This window comes from Herpailurus yagouaroundi, unplaced genomic scaffold (genome assembly GCF_014898765.1).
Source record: "Herpailurus yagouaroundi ecotype Mexico unplaced genomic scaffold, PumYag 67700, whole genome shotgun sequence".
Classification (NCBI taxonomy): Eukaryota; Metazoa; Chordata; class Mammalia; order Carnivora; family Felidae; genus Herpailurus; species Herpailurus yagouaroundi.
In genome coordinates this window covers 1,902,368-1,927,753 of record NW_024420499.1, presented here as the reverse complement: position 1 = coordinate 1,927,753, position 25,386 = coordinate 1,902,368, and positions in this window count along the sequence as shown.

Below are 25,386 nucleotides of genomic sequence, written 5' to 3'. Positions count from 1 at the left end.
TGAAGAGCAGTTTTCTCTGTCAAGGAGCAGAATTAATGGTGATGTTCATTGCTTTTCAGTTATTGGTGTATATCCTGGGATGACATAGGACAATCATTAAAAACCAAATCCATATGTGCTGAACTCTTCTACGTAGGAGGGGCTGTTCTAAATCCGACTCTCCAGTACTTAGCTAGCATCAGTTAATGGGTAGTGCTCTGAATTCTGGTCATATAGATGATAGGAGTTAACCTGAATGTGGCTGGTGATTAAAGCTATGGAATAGGTAAGACTACGTATGGGGAATGTCTGGAGCAAAGGGGGAAAAGCAGAGTGAATCTGTAGAACAAACCCTGGAGGAAACTAACATTTAACTGATGAATAGAAGAAAAGATACTAAAGAGATTGGGAAGGAACATTAATAATAGGCATGAGGAGAAATGGAAGGTTGTGGTGCTGTGGATATCAAGGGCAGCATTTCAAAATAGGGGAGAGGAGTTAACAGATGAAAGGCTATAGAGAAGTCAAGTAAAGTAATGACTCAGAGCATGACAATTGGTGACCCAAAGGTAGAGTTATTGAGACATAGGTCACAGTGTAATGCTATGAGCAGTGACAAAGAGGTGAAGAAGTGAATATAATATCAAAGAAAACAACATTTGTAAAATTAGAGATTACAGTTAGTAGAGGATTTTGATGATGGAAAATATCCTAGAAACTCCTGACAGGCGTCATTCTGGGCTCTGAAAATAAAGCAATAAACGAAACAGATGATGTCCCTGACCTCTTAGGACTTATATTCTTGGGGAGGGGGGACAAAAAGCTAAAAAAAAAATTGTCAGGGGTGCCTGGGTGGCCCAGTTGAGCATCTAACTCTTAATTTCAACTCAGGTCATGATCCCAGGGTTGTTAGATTGAGCCCCTTGTCGGGCTCCACACTGAGTGTGCAGCCTGCTTGAGACTCTCCCTTTCTCTCTCTCTCTCTCCCTCCCTCTGCCCCTCTCCCTGACCATGCTCTATCTCTCTAAAATAAAAAAAAAAAATTAAAAAAAATTGTTAGGCAATGAATGTTTCCTATAGGAAAATCAAGATAAGGAGATAAAGAGGGATAGGGATGCTATTTTATTTTATGTTATTTTTTTATTATTTTTTCAATATACGAAATTTATTGTCAAACTGGTTTCCATACAACACCCAGTGCTCATCCCAAAAGGTGCCCTCCTCAATACCCATCCCCCACCCTCCCCTCCCTCCCACCCCCCATCAACCCTCAGTTTGTTCTCAGTTTTTAAGAGTCTCTTATGCTTTGGCTCTCTCCCACTCTAACCTCTTTTTTTTTTTTTTTTTTCCTTCCCCTCCCGCATGGGTTTCTGTTAAGTTTCTCAGGATCCACAGAAGAGTGAAACCATATGGTATCTGTCTTTCTCTGTATGGCTTATTTCACTTAGCATAGGGATGCTATTTTATAAGGAATGGGCCTAGGGGTGCCAGGGTGGCTCAGTCGGTTAAGCATCTGACTTCAGCTCAGGTCATGATCGCACAGTTCATGAGTTCGAGCCCCACATCAGGCTCTGTGCTGACAGCTGGGAGCCCGGAGCCTGCTTCAGATTCTTTGACTCCCTCTCTCTTTGTTCTTCCCTTGCTCCCCTTCTGTCTGTGTCTCTCTCGAAAAATAAAAATCAACATTAAGGAAAAAAGGAATGGGCCTGGAAATTGTTTCTAATAAAGTCACCTTTTAGCCAGTTTTAAGGGATATGAGAGATCAGGTCATGCTTCTATGTGGGGGCGGTGGCATATAGGGGAGGGTGGGAGGGTCATTCCAGGCCCAGGCGAGAGCATATTGCTGAGAGGAAGATCCGCTTGTTTTGTTTGAGGAACAGGAAGGAACCAACGTGGTTGAGGCAGAATGAATGAGAACAAGGAAGTAGCCAGGTGTCAGATTGTACAATGCTTTGTCAGTTACTCTGAGACGGGAAGTCATTGGTGAGATTTGAACAGAGAAGTGGTAGGGTATTTTCTTAAGGGATCATTCTGCCTGCTTTATGTAAAATAGTCCATGAAGGAAAGATTAAAATCAGGAAGAGCACATTTAAAGTAGTTGAAGGAATTAAATCAAGTGATAAGATGATGGTTACTTGCGCCAGGGTCGCAGCAGTAGAGGTAATGAGAAGTAATTGGATTCCGAATATATTTGAAGCAATTTCTGACAGGATATGCTGAAGGATTGGATGCGGTATATGAGATAAAGGGGGCAGCCAAAGATAACGCTCAGAAATTGTGGTCTGAGCAACTATGAAAATGTAATTACCACAAACTGAGTCCAGGTGGTATATACTAAGAGGAGGCTGGCAAAAAGTGGAAATCCTGTTCAGTTTGAGATAGAAATATCAAGCTGGGGATTTCATATATGTATCTTGATTTCAGGTCAAGAATATTCTTAACCTTTAGAAAGGTCAGGGTGGAAATAGACATTTGAAGGTAATTAACCTACAGCTGTTATTTATAGCCGTAGAATTGGATGAGTCCACTGAAGTAGCCTGTTTGAATGTAAAAGAGAAGCATATAAAGGACTGAGCTTTAGCTCTTTGCCTTTAGGGGTCTGGAAGGAGAAGAAATATCAAAGGAGAGTAAAATTACATAGGCAATCAAGAAGGGGGTGTCTGGGGCGTGGATACTGAGGAAAGTGTTTGAGGAGGAGGGAAGGAGAAACACTGTCAAATGATGGTAATCGGCCCAGGAAAACAGAAGTTTAGAAATGACCGCTGAAATTTGAGACTTTGGCCATCCCTGGAGTTGATCAGGGCACGTAACTTGGGTTGGAAGCCATGTACAGGATCACCTGATATTGGAAACCACACAGTTGAATTATTTTCTGCAGTATGCGCCAGCCACACATGTGTCAGTGTAAAGAAGGCACATCTCAGGATTTATCCCAGATCGGTGGTTTTGTGGGGAAGAAGCCTAAGAAGGCAAGAGAACTGATGGAGCTTACGAAATACTAATTTATTAACCGAATGCAATTGACAGCATGACCTAGTTCGTGAAGGGAAGAAGGAAACATCTCGTTTGTAAGGCCAAGGAGGTTAACAAATTGTCACAGAGAAGTTGAGATGCTTGTGAGATCAATAAAGTCAAAGAGTAAGTGCTAGGACAGTGAGGTTGCTGGAAGGATACGTAATTGTGGTTAGCAAGTGGGATAGCGGAGTTAAAGTTTTCAAAGCTGTCGTAGTTTCGAATAACAGTAAAGTCCAGGGGGTGGTCGTGGACTTAGGTATTTGAAACGGAGTGTAGGTGAAGGTCATGGAGGTGAAAGGATGGGCAATGAACTGTGGTGCTCAGATGTGATATGTGTCATCACGAATGAATGTGAGCATCCCAGAATTGTAGCAAGATTTGATAGTTAAAGGGAGGTTATGAGTTTAACATTAACGTGTTCAATGAATCTCAGGATGGTACTGGGACTTTGGAAGTCTAATTTCTCCTAACACAGTCTTTGAAATAAATCCTGTGTTTTTGGCTTCGCATCTCCAAAGGACATTATGTTGTAATTTTGTGTTCTATCAGTATGGGCTTATTGCTATTTGCAAAGTGTTTTCGTTCTGTCAACTCACGTCCTTGAGCTCTTCAAAAGAGTTGCAGTACCTTTCTTGATACTATTTTCCACATCATTTTCTCCTTATTGTGTTAGTACCTATGTTTGGGTGGAGTACGTTCTTGCTTGAGGTAGGGTACAGCAGAGGCAAATTTTCTGAGACCTTAAGGGTCTGAAGCAATCTTCATTATACATTGATACTTGATTGATAGATTTTCTGGGTATAGAATTAGAAGTGAAAAATCATCTTCCACGTGTGATGGCATTGTTCTAATCAGCAGCTCTGTCCTTCAGTTAATGGAAAATATTACTGGAGTCATTTGTTGATACTTTTCTTCCCTCTCTATATTCTACTTTTTAAAAAAAATATTTAAATAATCTCTGCATCTAACCTGGGGCTTGAATTCACAACCCCAAGATCAAGAGTCGCACGCTCCTCCGACTGAGCCAGCCAGGCGCCCCAATTTTTTTTTTTTTTTTTTTTTTTTTTGCTGGAACTTCTCAGTTTCTTGGATTGATCCTATAATCTTTATATAGTTTTCCCTTTCCCTTTTCTTTCCTTTTCTCTAAGGAGGCAGTGTAGGGTTATATAAGCATGCCTTTGGAGCTATACTGCCTAAATTCTAAATCTAGCTCCGCTATTTACTAGGTTTGGCTTGGACAATGAGTCCAAATGAGTCTCTGTGACTCATTGACTCATTTTCTTCATATGAGAAATCAATAGTGTCTACCTTACGGTTTCTTTTGAAGAGAAAATGAATGAGTAGATATAAAGTGCTCAGAACAGTGCCTGTTTCTTTTGAAGAGAAAGTGAATTAATAGATAGAAAGTGCTCAGAACAGTGCCTAACACATTATAAAACCTATACAGAATTTGCTATTATCATTGTAATGGTTACTTTATCTCTTTGAATCTTTTGTCTACCTTCTGTATATGTCCTCAACTTTTACTTCATTTCCAAGATAGTTTTTTTTCTTATTCCTCTTTTTATTACATAGCACCCTGTTGTGTTTTTTTAAGTTTATTTATTTATTTTGAGAGAGAGAGAGAGAGAGAGAGAGAGAGCAAGCTGGGGTGGGACTGAGAGAGAAGGAAACAGAGTATCCCCATCAGGCTCCTTGCTATCAGCACAGAGCCAGCCCCATGGGGCTCTCGATCCCACGAACTGTGAGATCAGGACCTGAGCAGCAATCAAGAGTTGGGACACGTAACCCACTGAGCCACCCCGGTGTCCCGGTTCGTGGTGTTTTTCTTTTTCTTTTTTTTTTTTTCATGGATGCTAAATCTTCTCTCTAAGGTGTTAGAGGTTTAAAACAATTTTTTTTTCATGCTTTGTCTCTGTCTCTTCTTGTTTCCTTTTTCTGTTTATTCATTTTGGGGTATTTTACACTGGAGAGTTCCTCATACATCTGGTCAGCCTTGGCTCTCCATTCACATTTAAGAGTGAAATCGAAAAGTGATCTGAAAGCTCTTTGTTCTTTTGTTAGTTAACTGGTGGTCTTTCCAGGAGAGATTGTACAGAGAGGGGCAGATGGGAGGGTGGGGACTTCCGATTTGCATGTATTTGCATGTATTAACGTACGGGGTTTCCTCCCTCTGGGGAGGCACTGGTTCTTAAGAGATGAATTTTTAATCTCTTGCTGGGTTGCTTGTATTTGGAGAGCCGGAAAGAGTATAGGCATCTCAATGTTCAGTATGAAAACTTCCACTGCATCCTACTACTTTATTTATCTATTTCTTTCTTTCTTTTTGCCCCTAAGGTGAATTTTATTTTTTATTATTCTTTAATCCTACTCTTTTTTAAAAAAAAATTAAATGTTTAAAAAAATTTTTTAGTGTTTATTTTTGAGAGAGAGAGAGAGAGAGAGAGAGAGAGAGGGAATGAGCAGGGGGAGGGCAGAGAGAGTGGGAGACACAGAATGTGAAGCAGGCTCCAGGCTCTGAGCTGTGGGCACAGAGCCCGACGCGGGGCTTGAACTCACAAGCTGAGATCATGACCTGAACCGAAGTTGGAAGCTTAACCAACTGAGCCACCCAAGTACCCCTAGCCCTTCTATTTTTCAAAAGCTCATTCTTTTACCTGCCATTTTGCTTGCTATCGCAGTCTGGAGCTTTTCTTGAATTTCTCCAGAAAACAGACACCTGGTCACCTACTAGGGTGAAGAAGGGACCGTGGAAATTTAACTCCTTATACAGTCTTTAAATAATTCTCCTCTTTTCTGCGCTATACCTCCGCACGTCTTTTGAGGTGTCTTAAACTCCCTGAGCCTTTCCCAAGTTCCTTGGGTTGTATTAATTTGCTTCTCACTAGCGCCCCCTTCTGTAGGCATTTAGCAATGGGTTTCTCTCAGCTTTGTTCAGTCAATTTTCCTCCATTCGTTTATCTTTCCAAAAAAGTGTTGATATTTCTTATCAATTTTGTCTCCTCTCATGTTTCCTTTGTCCTTGTGGGTTTATGATTTTTTTTTTATTCCTGATCTTGTTTAAGGGCACGGGTTCTAAAGCTGATCTCTCGGGTTTGAATTTTTGTGGTGTCATGTTACCAACTGAGAAATCATGGGCAATTTACTTGTCTGAGTCTGTTTCTTTTCATTTATTATTGTTGTCATTGTTGTTGAAAATAAGGATCATAAAAGCACCTATATTATAGGAATCAGTACATATAAAGTACTTACTTAGAACAGTGACTGACCAAAGTACCTGATTAATAAATGTCAACTCTTATTGTTGTCACTATTTGCATTGTTATAATATCATCATTATTTAGGAGTTTCAAATGGGAACAGAGATAAACACATGCATTCAGGTCCACCATGTTTAGCCATTGGTTTAGTTTTATTAATTATTTGTTGATTTTTTAAGTAGGCTCCACAACTAGCATGGAGCCCAGAGCAGGGCTTGAGCTCATGGCCCTGAGATCAAGACCTGAGCTGAGATCAAGAGTTGGATGCTTCACTGGCCGAGCTCCCCAGGCGCCCTACCCCTGCAATTAGCTTATTGTTAAAGTGCAGATGAGCTTGAAAGTGAAGACTGTGTTATTAATTATCCTTGAGAACTTCGATGAACAAGACAGAGGAAGAGTGAATTTTTACAACTGACATTTTTAAAAGCCTAGAACAAATACAATTTCAATAATTCGATCCATAAATATCTCTACCGTATTTCTCTACTTTTCTGAACTCATTTATCCACTTCATCCTAATGATGAGTTTCTTTATAGACACAAGATAGTTCTAAATATCTGTTGCAGATGTAACAATGTCCAGAGGCAGACAGGGCGTCATGTCATTGTTGGGGGCTTCACTCACGTATTACTGGCCACAATTTACATGATTACCATTAAACCCAATACTGGCAGTGAGAATAGGACCACAATAATTGGTGTAGATCGATCACAATTTATGCATGGGGCTGAGAATTGGATCCTTACCCCTGAGTCAGGTGGGGCAGGAGTAGACACGTGAAACGAATTGTGTCCTTGTAAGAAAAGAGAGGGAAAAGTGGATAGTTAGTAGGCAATCATGTGTTGCAGAGAAAGCGAGTCTGTAGGCCATTCTGCAGAGTCATAAATATTGAGTATACCTCAAATAAAATTAAGACCTATAGTTTTGATGAGCGTATTGGGAAAGAAACAGTTTATTTTCCCCAGTGGGTCCTTACGTAGTAAGTATTCTGTAATGTCTTATTCCAGGCTTATTGGCGTTTAAATCAAATTTCTATTACAACTAAAACTTATCATAGTTTTTCATGCAGCCAGTTTCACAATTGAAACCCAAACAAAAACAGGGTTTTTTTGTTTTACTCTTTTTTCTCCTCAGGAATTATGTATTAGAGAAGCTGAAAGTTGCATAAAGGTACATAACCATATTTTGTAATCAGATGTGAATGTCAGTTCAGTTTCTTGATTTCTACCTATGCCCAAAGAGCATCTGCGAAAAGTGAATGAGTCCCTTTCCCGACTTCCTGTCTCCCCGAGTCTTTAGAAAAGGAATTATAGTTCTCCAATTTGCCTTACGCACTTTCGTGAGCTAATTATAACAACACTTTACAGTTCAGCCTGCTTAAAAATCAAACTGTGGAAGTTGCGTTAAACCTACTGCCAATTAAGAGACAGCAAGATGAATTATCTCCAGATGCTCATGGGACTTCTTGAGGTTTGGAGAGTTGCGTCTGTTTCTGTTTTACTTTGGTATTTTTCCTTTCACTGCAGAAGCTCTTCGTGGCCCTGTTGACTGCAGATATGCAGATGAACCTCATGCAAACATGCTTGGTTTCTGGGATGGAAAGTTTCCAGGAAGGCATACGGCAGAAAGTCATGGTACATTCACCCTCAGAGCCTGAAAAATATATATGCTGGATCTCATAAGTAAACTTTCAGTTTTGGAGAGAGACAGCAAAATTTTATATTTTTCAGTGCATTTTAGATTAGAAGAGGTAAAACATTGTTTCTACCAGGAGATGCCTTGTTGAGAATAAAAATAATGTCTCTAGACAGGGCCAGTAAAACTCTGAATATTCTTTCTTTGAGGCCTCCACTTCTCCTTCATTCAAATTTCGTAAAAAATATTCATACAATTCTTTTTTCCCAGCTTTTAAGTCTCGTATGCTTGTTTTAATTAAACATTCACGGCAAAAGCTCTTGGCCTAATTGAGAAAAATAATTCTTTTTATTGAAGTATAATTGACATAGAATATTCTATGAGTTTCAGGTATACATCATAATGATTTGATATGTTTTTATACATTAGGAAATGATCCCCATGATAAGTATAATTACCATCTGTCACCATACAGAGTTATTGCAGTATTATTGACTATACATGCTGGGTATTACTTCCCCATGACTTATACCTGGAAGTTTGTACCTCTCAATTCCCTTCACCTATTTCCAAGTTTACTAAAAACACTCTATGATTTTTTTCTAGTTTTATTGAGAAATAATTAACGTATGTCACTGTATATGGTACATGGCATGATGGTTTAATTTACATATATTAAATGATGTGAAATGATTACCACATCATTAGGTTTAGCCAACATCCATCATCTCATATAGGTACAGTAAAAGGAAAAAAAAAATCTCCATTTTTTAAAAATGTTTATTTTATTTATTTAATTTTTAATGTTTATTTACTTTTGAGACAGAGAGACAGAGCGCAAGCGAGGGAGGGGCAGAGAGAGAGGGAGACACAGAATCCGAAGCAGGCTCCGGGCTCTGAGCTGTCAGCACAGAGCCGGACGCGGGGCTCGAACTCACGGACCGCGAGATCATGACCCGAGCCGAAGTCGGACGCTTAACCGACTGAGCCACCCAGGCGGCCCTAAATGTTTATTTATTTTTGACACACACACACACACACACACACACACACACACACACACACACACACAGAGGGAGAGGGAGAATGAGAATCCCAAGTAGGCTCAGTGCTGTCAGCATGGAACCGTGAGATCGTGACCTGGGTGAAAACAATTTCCTTGTGATGAGAACACTTAGGATTCATTCTGTTAACAACTTTCCTGTATATCATACGCCAGTGTTAACTATAGTCCCCGGGGTGCCTGAGTGACTCAATGGGTTAAGCATCCGACTTCGGCTCGGGTCATGATCTCACAGTTCATGAGTTCCAGCCCCACATCAGGCTCTGTGCTGACAGCCTGGAGACTGTTTCAGATTCTGTGTCGCTCTCTCTGCCCCTCCCCCAATCGCGTGTGCGCGCGCTCTCTCTCTCTCTCTCTCAAAGATGAATAAACATTAAAAAAAATCTTAAACTGTAGTCCTCATGTTGTATATTATATCCCTAGTACTTATCTATCTTATAAATGGAAGTTTGTACTTTTCGACTCCCTTGTCATTCCTCCTTTCCCACCTTCCGCCTCTGGTAACCACAAATCGGATCTCTGTTTCTAGGAATCTCAGTGTTTTTGTTTGGTTTTCTTTTAGATTCCACATATAAATGAGATCATACAAGTGTCTTTTACTGTTCGAGTTATTTCACTTAGCACAATGCCTTCAAGGTCCATCCATGTTGTAACAAATGGTAGGAATTCTTCCCTTTGTGGGGCTGAATAATATTCTATTGTATATATATTACCACAAGCTTTGTCCATTAATTCACTGATGGACACTTAGGTGGTTACAATGTCTTAGCTGCTATGAACATGAGGGCACAGATATCTTTTCAAGTTAATGTTTTTGTTTCCTTTGGATATATTCTCAGAATATATAGAATTGCCTGATGGTCTGCTAGTTCTATTTTTAATTTTGGGATGATTATCCATACTGTTTTCCATAGTGGCTGTACCAACTTATAGATCCCACCAACTGTACACGAGTGTTCCCTGGGTACCGCATCCTTGCCAGCATTTGCTATCTCTCGTCTTTTTTGCAAATGGCCATTGGAAGCGCACGATCAGAAAGGCGTAACTTGCAGAGAGATTATTCTTTGCCACAGATACTTCGTTAACTTTAAAGATGAAAGTGATATTTTTAAGGGTTTTGTTAATCCACATATAGACTCAGTTCTATGATTATCAATCACAGTGGAGGCTGCCATTTTAGATGGATTTGAAGTTAGAGAAACGAGGGATCGTCGAGCAAGCGGCAGAACAACACGATTATTTCTACAACCAAGAGAAGTGAATCAACCACACACACATATATATATATTCTTTCATGTAGATAGGATATTCACTACTACTGTATCAAGCCCCTAACCCATCAGAAAATACTCGATTCACTATACCTTATAAACAATGCACATATGACCCCATTAATGTAAAATTTATTGACTAAAGCTTTGAACTTATCCAACTGCTTATAGGAAATCATAATTCTCCATGTTGAAATGTATCACTTGAGATTATGATAGATTTGTGTTATTCGCTGTATGCCCAGGACATATTAGTACAAGAAGCTAAGCCCATGATGATTTTTGATTTGGTTCTGAAGTACGGTGTCTGGAATGAAATCAAGAGTTTCATTCTACCCCATGATACATGTAATATACATCTATATATGGAATAATATGTTCACTTCTGGTTGTCATACTAAGAAGATTGATCCAGATTCTAGAACTGTGTATGTAGAACAAAGAAAGCCTGAGAAGGTAAGAGTTGTCATCGGTATGTGTGGAAGAAATATAGTACCTGTTTTGCATGATGGAGGATACGACAGGGGCCAAAAAGTAGGTAGAAGTTACTTAGAGAATGCATTCATCTCATTTTAAGAACATTTTCTTTCCTCCTGCATCTCTGTTCTGGAGGGTTGAGTCAATCATACTCCTCGGTTGATGGCACACTGATACCATCGCTACTTGCAAGGCACATACTTGTTTGTTTCTATCTACTCCCCTGTCTCATTCCCTCAGGCAATTGTTCTAATCTCTTGACGTTTAAGTCTTTTGCAAAATGTGTGTTGCTGTTTTGTGCGTGTGCATTTTCAGTTTATATCAATGGTTTTGCGGTATAGATTTCATTCTGTTTCTTCTCCTTTTTCACCTGAGACGTTTATTTCATTTGCCGCATGGGTATCTATTTTGTCATTTCCAAACGCTACCCAATCTCCATGATGTGCACCTCCCACATTTTACTTTGTCAGACCCCCCTGGCAATGACTGTCTCATCTCTTCGCTCCTTGTCCATTTCTTTGCTACCATAAACAACATTGCAGTGAATAGCCTTGGACGTGTATCCTTTTGGACTTTTGTGAGAGGGTACATTCTGGATTACACGGTGTATGTACACTTAGTTTGATGAATAGTTCCATATTGCTCTCTAGAATGGCTCCTTCCACAAACAGGGCAGGAGAGATCCCGGGGCCCAGGAGTCAGCAGTCTATCTACAAAGGGCCAGATTGTAATTATTTTAGATTTTGCCGGCCACATAGAGTTTTTATAATATATTCTTCTTGTTCCTTTTTTTTTTTTTTGGTTCCCCATCAAAAATGTAAAAAAAAACATTTTGGGGGGCTCTTCAAAATTGGAGAAGGATTAAATTCATCCCTGGGGCCATCCAGAGGCCTGACCTAGCCTCCTATCCCTGCCAACATGTGACAGATTATTCACTAGTATAACTTTGGTCGGTGTAATGGATGTAAGCTGAGAGCTCACTGTCTGAAGTTCCATTTCTCTGCAATCACTTGTTATTATTTGGACTTCTTCATCAGTAGAGCTGCTAACTGAATAGTTTGTCCAGATTTCTATTAGGCTTTCTAGAGTCTATTATGATTTCTAGAGTCTTCTCATTGATATTTTGGAGTGTCTCATATGCTGGGTATTCATTTTCAGTTTTAGGCACTTTATCTTTTATCTTTTTAAAATTGTTGTTTATTTATTTATTTGTTTATTTAACTTGAGAGAGAGAGAGAGAGAGAGAGAGCATGTGAGTAGGGCAGAGGAGCAGAGGGAGACAGAGAGAATCTTAAGCAGGCCCCATGCTCAGTGTGGAGCCAAATGCGGGGCTTGATCTCAAAACAACAAGATCATGACCTGAGCCAAAATTAAGAGTAGGACACTTAATCGACTGAGCCATCCAGGCACTCGTAGTCACTTTACCTTTTTCTAATCAATTATCTGTTTATTAATGCTATACATAGTGTCTTTAATTGATCAGAATTACTTAATTTTCATGTATTTTAAGAACTTTGTAGGGGCGCCTAGGTGGCTCAGGCAGTTAAGCATCAGACTTCTCAGGTAATGATCTCGCGGTTTGTGAGTTCAAGCCCCACGTTGGGCTCTGTGCTGCCAGCTCAGAGCCTGGAGCCTGCTTTGGATTCTGTGTCTCCTTCTCTCTCTCTCTCTCTCTGCCCCTCTTCCACTGGTGCATGCCCTCTCTCTCAAAAATAAATAAACATTAAAAAAAAAAAAAGAACTTTGTAATTGTCTGAAGTATAAATAAATGGAATGATCCACCACAAAAGATAGTTTCCCAGCACTGAAGTGTTTCTGTTTTTGTAGCGTCTCAAATCTTGAGTGGGTGTGTGGGCTAGACCATTTAGATGTCCTCCGAACCTGAGATTATTTGGTACGCGTGAAGCAGTTTGACAGCAATATTTGGAAATCATAGGATTTAGGTAGCCGAAGGGATGTCAGTGGTTCATATGATCCAGACTTTTCATTTCCCATGGTAAGAAACCAAGGACAGAGCAGTGCGGATGCGCTTGCTCAAATTTCCCACAGCTAGTTGGTGGCAGAGGCTGGACCAGAATTTCCTGCTTCAGGGTCAACTGTACTTCCCATTAGCTCAAGATCAATTCTAAAGTGAATGGTTCAGTCATAAACACCATAGGTGGTTCCAGAGGTGGAAGGATGTCATCGAGGTAGAAAAGATATACAGAAAGGGGGAATCTTTTTTCCTAGGATTGACTGGTTCATGGCAAATGCTAATGCTACTTTTATGACTATTCATAATCTATTAAGTTGTCATTTACAGAAATTATAAGAAAGGCATTATCCACATATGTTTCCTTCCTCCAAATTATTATGTCTTTCCCACGTATCCCCCTCTAAAGTACTATCTCTTCCCTCTAATGCCAGATACTAAAGGGCACTGTGCCTTTCCAGCTGAGCTATGACTGTGTAATGAACTGAAACATTGCAGAATCCTTAACATCAGGCATTCAAGAGAGCTACTAGGCTCGTGTCCAGCTGCCATGGCCTGATATGCATAAGTCAGAAAATCGGTCCCCTCCCACGGTGTTGGGTAACAAATCCTTTCCAGATCTATGCCCCATTATCTACTCTAATGGAAAAGATTATGAGAAAACATGGAGTTGTTTAAAGCCGAGGCCACGCTAGGTGAAATCAGCTTTTGGAGTGAGGTCTTATTTAGCTCAACCCTGGCACTGCTGGAGAAATAGTGTCTTTACAAGTAGTGTCTTCTCCTTCTTTAGATCTCAGGTGTTTGGGGATTTGCACATTGGTTGACCACAAAACAAGATAATGGGACCCTTTTTGTGAGGCTATATCAACAATGCCAAATAGCTCTTACACTGTTCTAAACGTTTATATATGATTTCATAGCATTCGAGATTTTAATATTGGTGGGCAGTGAAGGACAGGGGCTCAATAGGCTGGGAAAATGGATTTATGGGCATATGTATATGTCTGGAGTTCAGTTCAGATGCTCCAGGTTTTTTTTTTTTCCCCCCGAGAGGAATATTCTCAGAACTAGCTTGTTTCCTCTTCTAAGGACCACAACAAGAGATTTCTGTTTTTTTCCCCAGACCTTCTCCAAACTTGACAGCTAAATGGAAGGGTACAAAGGCCACTTTCCCAATCTTTTCTCAGCTCCAATTCTTCCCTTTCATCTACCTCCCTCTGCAATCTCTCCAGCAGTCCCGTACAAGAGTACGTATTTGCTGCAGCTTGAGTCCCCCCACTGTCCGGACAAGATACTCAAGTGCTGGCAAAGTTCAGAGTGCCCAAGAACAGTTGTTAATGCCATGCGTCTTTATTTCTCAGCGGTGTCTGCTTTGGACTTGGGGTCTGGCTGCTATGCCGAAGCTATTTCTGTGGCCCTTTTGCTTTCTCCACATAGAATACTGTTTCTGGGATTGAATAGCTTTCCTCCTCACTCCTTCCCCTGGAACTACACCTGCTTCAATTATACTCTTTCTCTTTGCCATGTAGCCCGAGGACACAATTTAAATGCCCTGCTTATTTCTCTGCAAGTCAAAACATCTTCCCTGCCTGACCGGAGAGGAAATGAGAAAAGGGAGGGTAGGAGAAAGAGTAGGTCTGTCTTCATTTTACCGTCCTCACGCAGCAAATGGCCCATTTGATAAGTCCTAGCTAGGAAGAAATGCAGATGTGCATACCGGCGTCTCCCTACCGTGGTTGAACAAGTCTAACTCAGTTCCATTTCCTTTCCAGAAGCTTTAAGAGCTGATGAATAACCAGCAGTGTCTGCAGTATGCTGAAGTCGTACTCCCTTTCCTGTGTACAAGCAAATGAACGCTTTAGGGTGGCTCAAATCACCTCCGCCCGAGCCACGGTTGATCTGAAGTACCTTATTTTACTCTCTTCCAGGGGAGGGGGCACCAACTTTCCAGAGCCCCCGTACTCTCTTTGTAGGTTTCTAACCCTCAGCGCTAACTTATCACAGTGTAGGTGAAGCCTAGATAAATATTGAGATGGTGACCGGGGCTACTATAAGAAAGGCAGAATAGGGTACCAAAACATAACCTAATCACTTGCTGATATTATAATGAATCGAGATGAGAGGCCAGTTAGGCGAATTAATAAAATTTTAGCCGTGCCAAACATGACTCCTGCAGGTTATCTCGCAGGGCCCTTCTCCTGTAACCTTCGGGCAAAACGAAGGATGAGAAGATTTTTTGAAGCACAGTGTTTGTGGTGAGATAGGAAATTAGTATAACAAACTTCCAAACGTATGGTCTTTTCCGGTCTCCCCTAGTAAGAATAAGTGCTATTGTTCTGGGAGTTCATGATGATGTTCTTATCCGTATTCAACCCCCGGGTAGAAAGCCCATGTCTCCCTACTGGACTTCCTCTTAGCGTGAGATCTACTGTGTACTTGGCTCTCCATACTGACATTGTTTTGCGCACTTGTTCTTGGGTATGACAGCGGTTATTTCCACTTTGGAGAAGATAGAAGAGTGTATTAGCGAATGACGATCAGGTGAAATTAACCTAGCTCTCAGTATTACAAGCCTTTCATCACGTATCGGTCTCCGTCTCCGAAAGAAAAGTATTTGTTCATGTCTGTGATGATGCTGCAGAGATAAACGGTATGAGGGTACCATGACTCCCGGGTTACGATTTGTCAGTGGTGAAACCTGGACTTTAAGTTCTTCATCGAATATTTCATGGTAAGAAGCATAGAGGTGGTGATCTTCTTCCCTATTCAAACGAAGCTTTAAAATTGCATTCTCTCCCTTTCTATTCCAGGGAGCTAATGCTCTGCTTGGGATTCATTAAGTACAAGGTTGACATTTCCACTGACCACAGGCTGGACTTTAGTCTATAGGTATTAGCCTGCAATGCGGTACATATTGCCATCTGTTCACAGTGGAGGAAAAATAAACTGCAAATATTTTACTCAGCCAGATAATTATGTGCTTAGGATGTTCATGGTTACAAATATCTAGGTGACATGTGCATCCAGGTACTTGGCATTAAAATTATAACGCAGTGCATATCAACAAATATGTATCGGTTATTTATGCGTCTAGCATTATAATTGTTTTTTGTTTTTTGTTTTTTCCTTTACACAACACTTGGTACAGCCAGAATAGACATGAGAGTTTTCTGGGCAGAATTTCTTCTTTCAAAATGTTCACTCCATTAACCTATTATTCTATCTTTTGGATCTGAAGATATATTGCTTTTCAGATTCTCTGAGGATAATTAAGGGGCCCTGCATATGGCAATTAGAGCACGTGTCTTAGGTGTGACTGATAGAAAACAAAAGTCGGAATTGGAATTGGAATTGATATTGGAGAGTGAGAGAGAACTGTGGTTTGAGAGAGAAGACGCACTCTAACTGGGAAGGGAGAGAAGGAAGAAGCAACCGCTGAGTAGCTTTCTCTCCCTCTTGGTTTTGCTAATGGTTCGTTTTTCATGTGGGATAGGGATGCTCTATGTAAATTGGTATGATATTCAGGAGTGAAATCATTCAGAAAGAAGCTGATCCAGTTATGTCCGAGCTGATTCACCAAATTATATTTTATTGCCAAATGCTTGTTTGATTACCCATGTTACTGTTTTTGTCTCTCAACACGGCTGATGTCAGAAGGTTTCGAACGTGGTAAAATCTTGAAATGTCACTTTGGAAAATGTGTATGCCAAGTACTTCAGAGGCACAATTAACAAAAATATCTATAGCACAGTGATTGAATGTTTTCAACTCATTTGTCCCTTCTGCTTCACTCTCCTTTAGGTAGATTTGTGAGTAAGTTGGAACACTGAAATGGCATGTAGATCTTAAAGGCCCAGAGGCACAATTCAATAGTAACTTACAATGTTTTTAAACACCAAGGATCCGGGGTGCCTGGGTGGCTCAGTCGGTTAAGCGTCCGACTTCAGCTCAGGTCACGATCTCACGGTCCGTGAGTTCGAGCCCCACGTCGGGCTCTGGGCTGATGGCTCAGAGCCTGGAGCCTGCTTCCGATTCTGTGTCTCCCCCTCTCTCTGCCCCTCCCCCGTTCATGCTCTGTCTCTCTCTGTCTCAAAAAAAAAAAAAAAGTTAAAAAAAAAAACACCAAGGATCCACTACTAATTTTCTTCACAGAGAATTCATCCTGTATTTGCCATTTCTAGAAAAGGCACAAGGTGGCCTCTACTGCAGTGGTTTTCATGAGGAAATTATAAAAAATATGGAGAAAAATTCGCTTAGGGGTTTTCCGCTGTGGTAGAAGTCTCCCCCCTAAACCATTTAAAGTAGCTTGAAGATGTACACTAGGCAGTATCTGAGAGTGGACTGGAATCGTAACTTGCTTATTTGTGTTTAAAGAACACTATGTCACCTCGCATTGATAATTGCCTTCTTATTATTGATAGGGTAAGGACAGTGTTATTAGAGTGATGTTCTCAAGGTTTTGTTTCCTCTACTTTAAAATTTAGGAGAACGGGGCACCTGGGTGGCTCAGTTGGTTGAGTGTCTGACTTCGGCTCAGGTCATGATCTCACGGTTTGTGAGTTCGAGCCCCACGTCGGGCTCTGTGCTCACAGCTCAGAGCCTGGAGTCTGCTTCAAATTCTGTGTCTCCCTCTCTCTCTCTGTCCCTCCCCCACTCTCACTCTGTCTCTCTCTCAGAAATAAACATAAATAAGTAAGTAAATAAATAAATAAATAAAATTGAGGAGAACGTTCTAGAGAATTAGTGAGGAAATGTGTTGAGCAGTTACTACATGAGGGAAACAAAGGATGGGTATGCTTTTAGTAATTAGGATTGAAATTGTTTTTGAACTTGGAATGAACAATACAAATGGGGGAGACATCACATATGATATGTTATCCATCAGTGTTTGGAATAGAGATAGTCTTTCATGAAGGATAAGAAACTGGAGAATGGCTGGAAGGTCAGAATTAGGCTGTACAAAGGCTTGAGTGTTGAAGCAAGCAAATTGTTTTATCCTAGAGGCAGTTAGCCATAGAATACCATCAGTAATTCACTTTCTTTCAGGGATAAAGCATTTCAGCATTCCATTAGCTATTATTTAATATGGATTGTGGACATTGACTTGGAAAAATGCAATAGCAGCTTAACTGCTACCATGGCAGTCCATGGTGATACACAACATTAAATTTTCTCTATATGATATCTCATACGAAGAATAAAATCGATTCATGTTTCTACTCTCTATATAATCGGGTATGGTGGTGAATGCTTCTCAATCTTTAGGGACTAATGCTGCCCCTTATCATACACTAACTCTTAATAAATTCCAACGGTGTACCAAGGGAAGTGTAAAACATACAACTTGGGGGGCGTTCAGTCGGTCAAGCATCTGTCCTTGGCTCAAGTCATGATCTCGCAGTTTGTGAGTTTGAGCCCCGTGTTGGGCACTGTGCTGACAGCTCAGAGCCTGGAACCTGCTTCTGATTCTGTGTCTCCCTTTCTCTCTGTCTCTCTCTCTCTCTCTCTCTCTCTCTGCTCCTCCCCCACTTGCACTCTGTCTCTCTCTCAAAACTAAATAAACATTAAAAAAAGTCATTTCATCAGAAAGTATTAAAAAAAAAACCCATTCAACTCGACAAGACAGTCCTTGGTATGGTTAATAATAATTGGACAGATGCCATATGTTTTCACTCTTATGTGGATCCTGAGAAACTTAACAGAAGACCATGGGGGAGGGGAAGGGAAAGAAAAAGTTAGAGAGGGAGGGAGCCAAACCATAAGAGACTCTTAAAAACTGAGAACAAACGGAGGGTTGATGGGGGGTGGGAGGGAGGAGAGGGTGGGTGATGGGCATTGAGGAGAGCACCTGTTGGGATGAGCACTGGGTGTTGTATGGAAACCAATCTGACAATAAATTTCATCAATAAAAATAAAAAAAAATAATTGGAGGTCTTTCAAGATAAATTACAAAACTATTAACTTCTTTGGGGTTTTCCTTTGGTCAGAATCATAAATGGGACTTGTATCTGAGTGAAAATCAGAGCTTTGTGAGGGCAGAGACTATAATATATTTCCTCTACTCATTGCCAACATGTAGCACATAATTATATGCCTGGCACATATTTAAAGACTCAACAAGAACTTTTTGGATGGATGGATGGTATTCTGAACTTCAATGAACTTTTCAACTTACCCAATGTGATTTTACCACCTTTCCACTTTAGTCACCCACTGGCACTTGGACATTGTTATCATTTATAGTCACATGTTCTTATGACTATGTAACACGGCGATGCATGATCCTGGAATGGATCCTGGCCAAGAAAGGAGACATTAAGGAGGAAAATTGGTGATACTTGAATATCTTCAGATTAGATAGTAGAGTTGTCCTAGTGCTAATTGTGTGACTTTGATAATTTGATTATGTAAGATGTTAATATTTGCACAATCTAGATAAAAGGTGCATAAGATTTTTTGCAACATTTTTGAAAGTATGAAATTACTATAAAGTGAAAATTTAACCAAGTAATACAAAAGTGTTTCACCCTTAACATTTTATTACATCACCCCCCAGTTTCACTCCTGCTTGTACCCTCATTATAACCTTTTATCCCATAGTCTCATGCTATTTTCAAAGTCTTGTTAGAACAGTTTATGATCTGATTGACTTCCCTTCCTAGCTCTTATAAACAAAATCAATCTTTTAATTGATGTCCTTGCATGGTTCCTAGAATTGGCCGGATTTTTGACCTTTCACCATTATGATCTGTCACTGTTCATTCATCATGCCAATGCACAAACCTGAGTCACTGACTCCTCACATTATGTTCTTAGGATACTAAGAGCTGTTAGGGAGGGGCGCCTGGGTGGCTTAGTCAGTTAAGCATCTGACTTGGGCTCAGGCCATGGTCTCAGGGCTTGTGGGTTCGAGCCCCATGTGAGACTCTATGCTGATAGCCTGGAGCCTGCTTTGGATTCTGTTTCTCCCTCTCTCTCTCTCTGCCCATCCCCTGCTTACTCTCTCTCTCTCTCTGAAAAATAAATAAACTTAAAAAAAGAGCTATTAGTGAATTAACAGAAATGTGTGGCAAAGTCTAACGCTTGCTACCTTTAGCTGAAGCTCTCCCAAATGCTTTGCACTTTTTAAATTTATGTTAAAAATAAATTTAATTTCTATAAAAAAAAGTCAAAACTTCCAGTTACATTCTACTTTTTCTACAATGCTTAAACAACTACAATCTAATTTCTATCTCTGTAAGGTTTCTCTCTTCTGGACTTTCATATGGATGAAATAATATATTATGTTGTCTTTTATATTATGTTGTCTTTTGTGGTTGGCTTCTTTTCACCTAAAATAATGTTTTGAGGTTCATTCATTTTGTAGCAGGTATCAGTGCTTCGTTTCTTTTTAAACCTGAATAATATTCCATCGAATGGATTCCACATTTTGTTCATCCATTTGCTTGACGATGGTCATGTTGGGTTGCTTTCACTTTTTGGCTGTTATGAATAATGCTTCTGTAAACATTCACGTACAAGTTTTTGCGTGTACATATGTTTTCATTCATATGCTTTGGCTCAAATCTCCTTTAATTTTTTTTTTAATGTTTATTTCTGAGACAGAAACAGAGCATGAGTGGGGAAGGGGCAGAGAGAGAGGGAGACACAGAATCCGAAGCCGGCTCCAGGCTCTGAGCTGTCAGCACAGAGCCTGACGCGGCTTGAACTCACAAACCGTGAGATCATGACCTGAGCGGAAGTTGGTCGCTCAACCAACTGAGCCACCCAGGCGCCCCATCAAATCTTCTTTAATAGACACAATATTTTTGAGTAGTTTTACATTCTTAGCAGAGTTCAGAAGTACTGAGTGTTTTCATTTATCCCCTACCCCTACCCCTACACAGCCTCCTCTATCATTAACATTCTGCATCAGAGTGGTACATTTGTTAAAATCAACGAACCTATATTGACACATCATTATCACCCAAAGTCCTACTTTAGATTAGGGTTTACTCTTGAGATTGTACATGCTATAGTTTTTGACAAATGTATAATGACGCATCCGCCATTGCGGTATCATATAGAATTTTTTCACTGCCCTAAAACTCCCGTCCTCCATCAATTCATCCCAATCCTCCTAATATCAGGCAATCGCTGATGTTTTTTTACTGTGCACATATTCTGCCTTTTACAGAATGTCTTACAGTTGGAATCATACAGTCTGTAGCCTTTTTAGACTAACTTCTTTCACTTAGTAATATGCACTTAAGGTTTTTCCATGTCTTTTCATGCTGACATCTATATTGATATTTATAATTTGTGGTACTCCTTAATTTTTCAATAGATTCACATTTCCATCTGGTATCAATTTCTTTCTGTAGTTTCATATTTCCATCTGGCATCATTTTCCATCATTATATAAAACTTCCTTTTTTGTAGCTTATACCTCCTTGTGACAAAATCAATTTTCATTTACTTGAAAATATTTTCATTTCTCCTTTCTTTCTGAAAGATATTATCACTGGACATGGGATTCTGTTTGCAGCTCACTTTTTTCTAGCGCTAGAAAGATGTCCTACTGGCACAAAAACAGACACGTAGACCAATGGAATAGAATAAGGAACCCAGAATTGGACCCACAATTGTATGGCCAACTAATCTTTAACAAAGCAGGAGAGAGCATCCAATGGAAAAAAGACAATCTCTTTAGCAAATGGTGCTGGGAGAACTGGACAGCAACATGCAGAAGAATGAACCCGGACCACTTTCTTACATCATACACAAAAATAAACGCAAAATGGATCAAAGACCTAAATGTGAGACAGGAAACCATCAAAACCCTAGAGGAGAAAACAGGCAACAAATTCTGACCCTAGCTGCAGCAACTTTTTACTTGACATGTCTCCAAAGGCAAGGGAAACAAAAGCAAAAATGAACTACTGGGACCTCATCAGGATAACCAGCATCTTCACTGCAAAGGAAACAATCAACAAAAGTAAAAGTCAACCAACAGAATGGGAGAAGATATTTGCAAATGACATATCGGATAAAGGGTTAGTACCCAAAGTCTATAAAGAACTTGCCAAACTCAACACCCAAAAAACAAATAATCCAGTGAAGAAATGGGCAGAACACATGAATAGACACTTTGCCAAAGAAGACATCCAGATGGCCAACAGACACATGAAAAGTTGCTCACCATCGCTTGTCATCAGGGAAGTACAAATCCAAACCACATTGAGATACCACCTGACACTGGTCAGAGTGGCTAAAATTAATGACTCAGGGAACAACAGATATTGGCGAGGATGTGGAGAAACGGGAGCCCTCTTGCACTGTTGGTGGGAATGCAAATTGGGGCAGCCACTCTGGGAAACAGTATGGAGGTTCCTCAAAAAAATTAAAAATAGAACTACCCTAACAACCCAGCAATAGCACTCAGAATTTATCCAAAGGATACAGGAGTTCTGATTCATAGGGGCACATATATCCCAATGTTTATAGTAGTGCCATCAACAGTAGCCAAATTATGGAAAGAACCAAAGTGTCCATCAACTGATGAATGGATAAAGAAGATGTGGTTTATATATATGATGGAATACTCCTTGGCAATGAGAAAGAATGAAATCATGCTATTTGCGGCAACGTGGATGGAACTGGAGGGTATTATGTTAAGTGAAATAAGTCAGAGAAAGACAGATATCATGTGTTTTCACTCATATGTGGAATTAAAGAAACCAAACAGATGAACATAGGGGAAGGGAAGGAAAAATAAGATAAAAACAGAGAGGGAGGCAAACCATAAGAGACTCTGAAATACAGAGAACAAAATGAAGGTGGATGGGGGGGTTGGGGGGGAGGGGAAAATGGGTGATGGGCACTGAGGAGGGCACTTGTTGGGATGAGCACGAGGTGTTGTATGTAAGTGATGAATCACGGGAATCTACTTCCGAAACCAAGAGCACACTATATACATTGTATGTTAGCTAACTTGACAATAAGTTGTATTAAAAACATAAAATCCTATTAACTATTAAAAAAATGTCCTAGATATTATTACATTTTCATTGATCTCCACTCTATTTTCTGAGAATTCAACTGTTTTTATTTTTTTCTGTATATAATGGGTCCTTTCTGTATATACTTTAAGATTTCCTCTCTATCTTTCTACTTAAGCATTTTGATTATGATCTTTTCTTTGTATCTGCATTGAGCGTTTAAAATCTCTAAGCTGATCTATATGTTTTCTACATGCTATGCAAGTTATCTTTGTTGGAAATGTTTTCAAATATGTTATCTGTCCCTTTATCCTTCTCCTCTCCTTCTGGAACTACACATATAGAGATTGTTATATTGTAAACAAACATAATAGATCGTTTACTATTGTTCTATAGGCCACTGAGGTTCTGTTCATCTTTCCCCTCTATTCTTCAGGCTAGGTAATTTCTACTGATGTATCTCAAGTTTGTTGACTCTTTTGCTCTCTCTAATCTGCTGTTCAGATCATCTAGTCAATTTTTCATTTTAATTATTCAGTTCTAAAATTCTCATTTGGTTCAGAGCACCTGGCTGGTTCAGTCAGTTAAGTGTCCGACTTCAGCTCAGGTCATGATCTCGCGGTCCGTGAGTTCGAGCCCCACGTCGGGCTCTGTGCTGACAGCTCGGAGCCTGGAGCCTGCTTCGGATGCTGAGTCTCCCTCTCTCTGCCCTCCCCCACTCATGTTCTGTCTCTCAAAAATAAATAAGCATTAAAAAAATTTTTAATTCCCATTTGGTTCATTTTTATGATTTTACGTTTTGCTATTGTTCCTCCTCTGTTCCTATAGCATGAAAGTAATTTCCTTAAAATGCTAGAACATATGCTAACTGTTATAATCCTTGTCTACTAAATTCCACAGCTTTATCAACTTGTAGTTGGTTTTACTGACTTTTTTTCTCATGGCATTTCATATTTTCTCCCCTGTTGTATGTCTTGTAGTTAAAAAATATGTGGTGGACATAGTAGGTTACACATTATAAAAACCATGGACTTGGCTCTGTTCCTGAGAAGAAGGCTGATTTTCGTCCTACAAACAGTTCTCTTGGCCTGACTTGAACCTCTAAGTCTGTCTCTCCTGTGGTGGCTACTCGATGAGATCCCATTTGGTTTGTTTTTAAGACTCCTTTTGGCTAGAACCTTCGGAGCCTTCTCTGCACGCATGTCCTTTGGTGGTTATCCACGTTTTGATCAGGGTACATGTATGGATTTGGGGGCTTACCCCTGTGTATCTCCTTTCCTTCCAGGATTTGTCCCCTTAATTTTCCAACTATTTTGCCATCACTTAAACTCTTCCTTTAACATCTCGAGACAGTAAGAATGAAGTTTCCTGCTACAGCATGCTCCATGATTCAGGAAGTGCTCTTCAGCAAAGTGGTGCAAAGATCCAGATATCACTAAGTATAGTTCCTATCTTTTAGTAGTTGACTTCTGTTTCTGACTGCTTTCTATTATTCCCCACTGTGTTTAAATAGCGGTGTGGATTTTTTTTTGTCTTTTGTCTATAATTAATTAACTATAATGATCTTTGTCTGTTGGATGATTAGTATGATCAAAGTGTTGTGCCATTATTGGATGCTGGGATTCACGTACATAGTTTTCAATTTTTTTCTTATACCTTTTTTTTTTAATTTTTTTTTAATGTTTATTTATTTTTGAGACAGAGACAGAGCATGAACGGGGGAGGGTCAGAGAGAGGGAGACACAGAATGTGAAACAGGCTCCAGGCTCTGAGCTGTCAGCACAGAGCCTGACGCGGGGCTCGAACTCACGGACCGCGAGATCATGACCTGAGCCGAAGTCGGCCGCTTTACCGACTGAGCCACCCGGGCGCCCCTCTTATACCTTTATTTCCAAGAAGTTTTATGAGAATATTTTTCAAATCTGCTGGTCTTTTATCATCTCTTGCACTTTGCCTCATGTATTTTAATTCTTTGTTTCATTTTTTATTTTTTTAAATCTTTTTTAAAAAATTTTTTTTAATGTTTATTTATTTTTGAGACAGAGAGAGACAGAGCATGAATGGGGGAGGGTCAGAGAGAGAGGGAGACACAGAATCCGAAACAGGCTCCAGGCTCTGAGCTGTCAGCCCAGAGCCCGATGCGGGGCTCGAACTCATGGACCGTGAGATCATGACCTGAGCCGAAGTCGGACACTTAACCGACTGAGCCACCCAGGCACCCCTGTTTCATTTTTTTTAAATATTGTAGACACTTTTATATTTTTCTGATTTTTTAAATTTTTTTAAAAAATTTTTTAATGTTTTTATTTTTGAGAGAGAGAGAGAGAGAGAGCGTGAGTGAGGGATGGGCAGAGAGAGAGGTAGACACAGAATCCAAAGCAGGCTCCAGGCTCTGAGCTGTCAGCACAGAGCCCGAAGCGGGGCTTGAACTCACCAACCTTGAGATCATGACCTGAGCCGAAGTCGGACGCTTAACCGAGTGAGGCACCCAGGCACGCCATTATGTTTCTGATATTAATGTAAAGGTTATTTCTGGATCTATTTCTCATAGGGGCTTCATTGATGGTGCCTTGTTTCCTTGTGTAATTTATTACTTTTTATTGTAAGCTCAAAATTGTTACAACACATGGGATATTTTTTGATGACTGGGAAGGGGAGAAGTCCGTAATGTCTACAATCTTTCCTTTTTAAACACCTATGGAAGTTTATTCCTCTGTTACTGAACTTATTGCA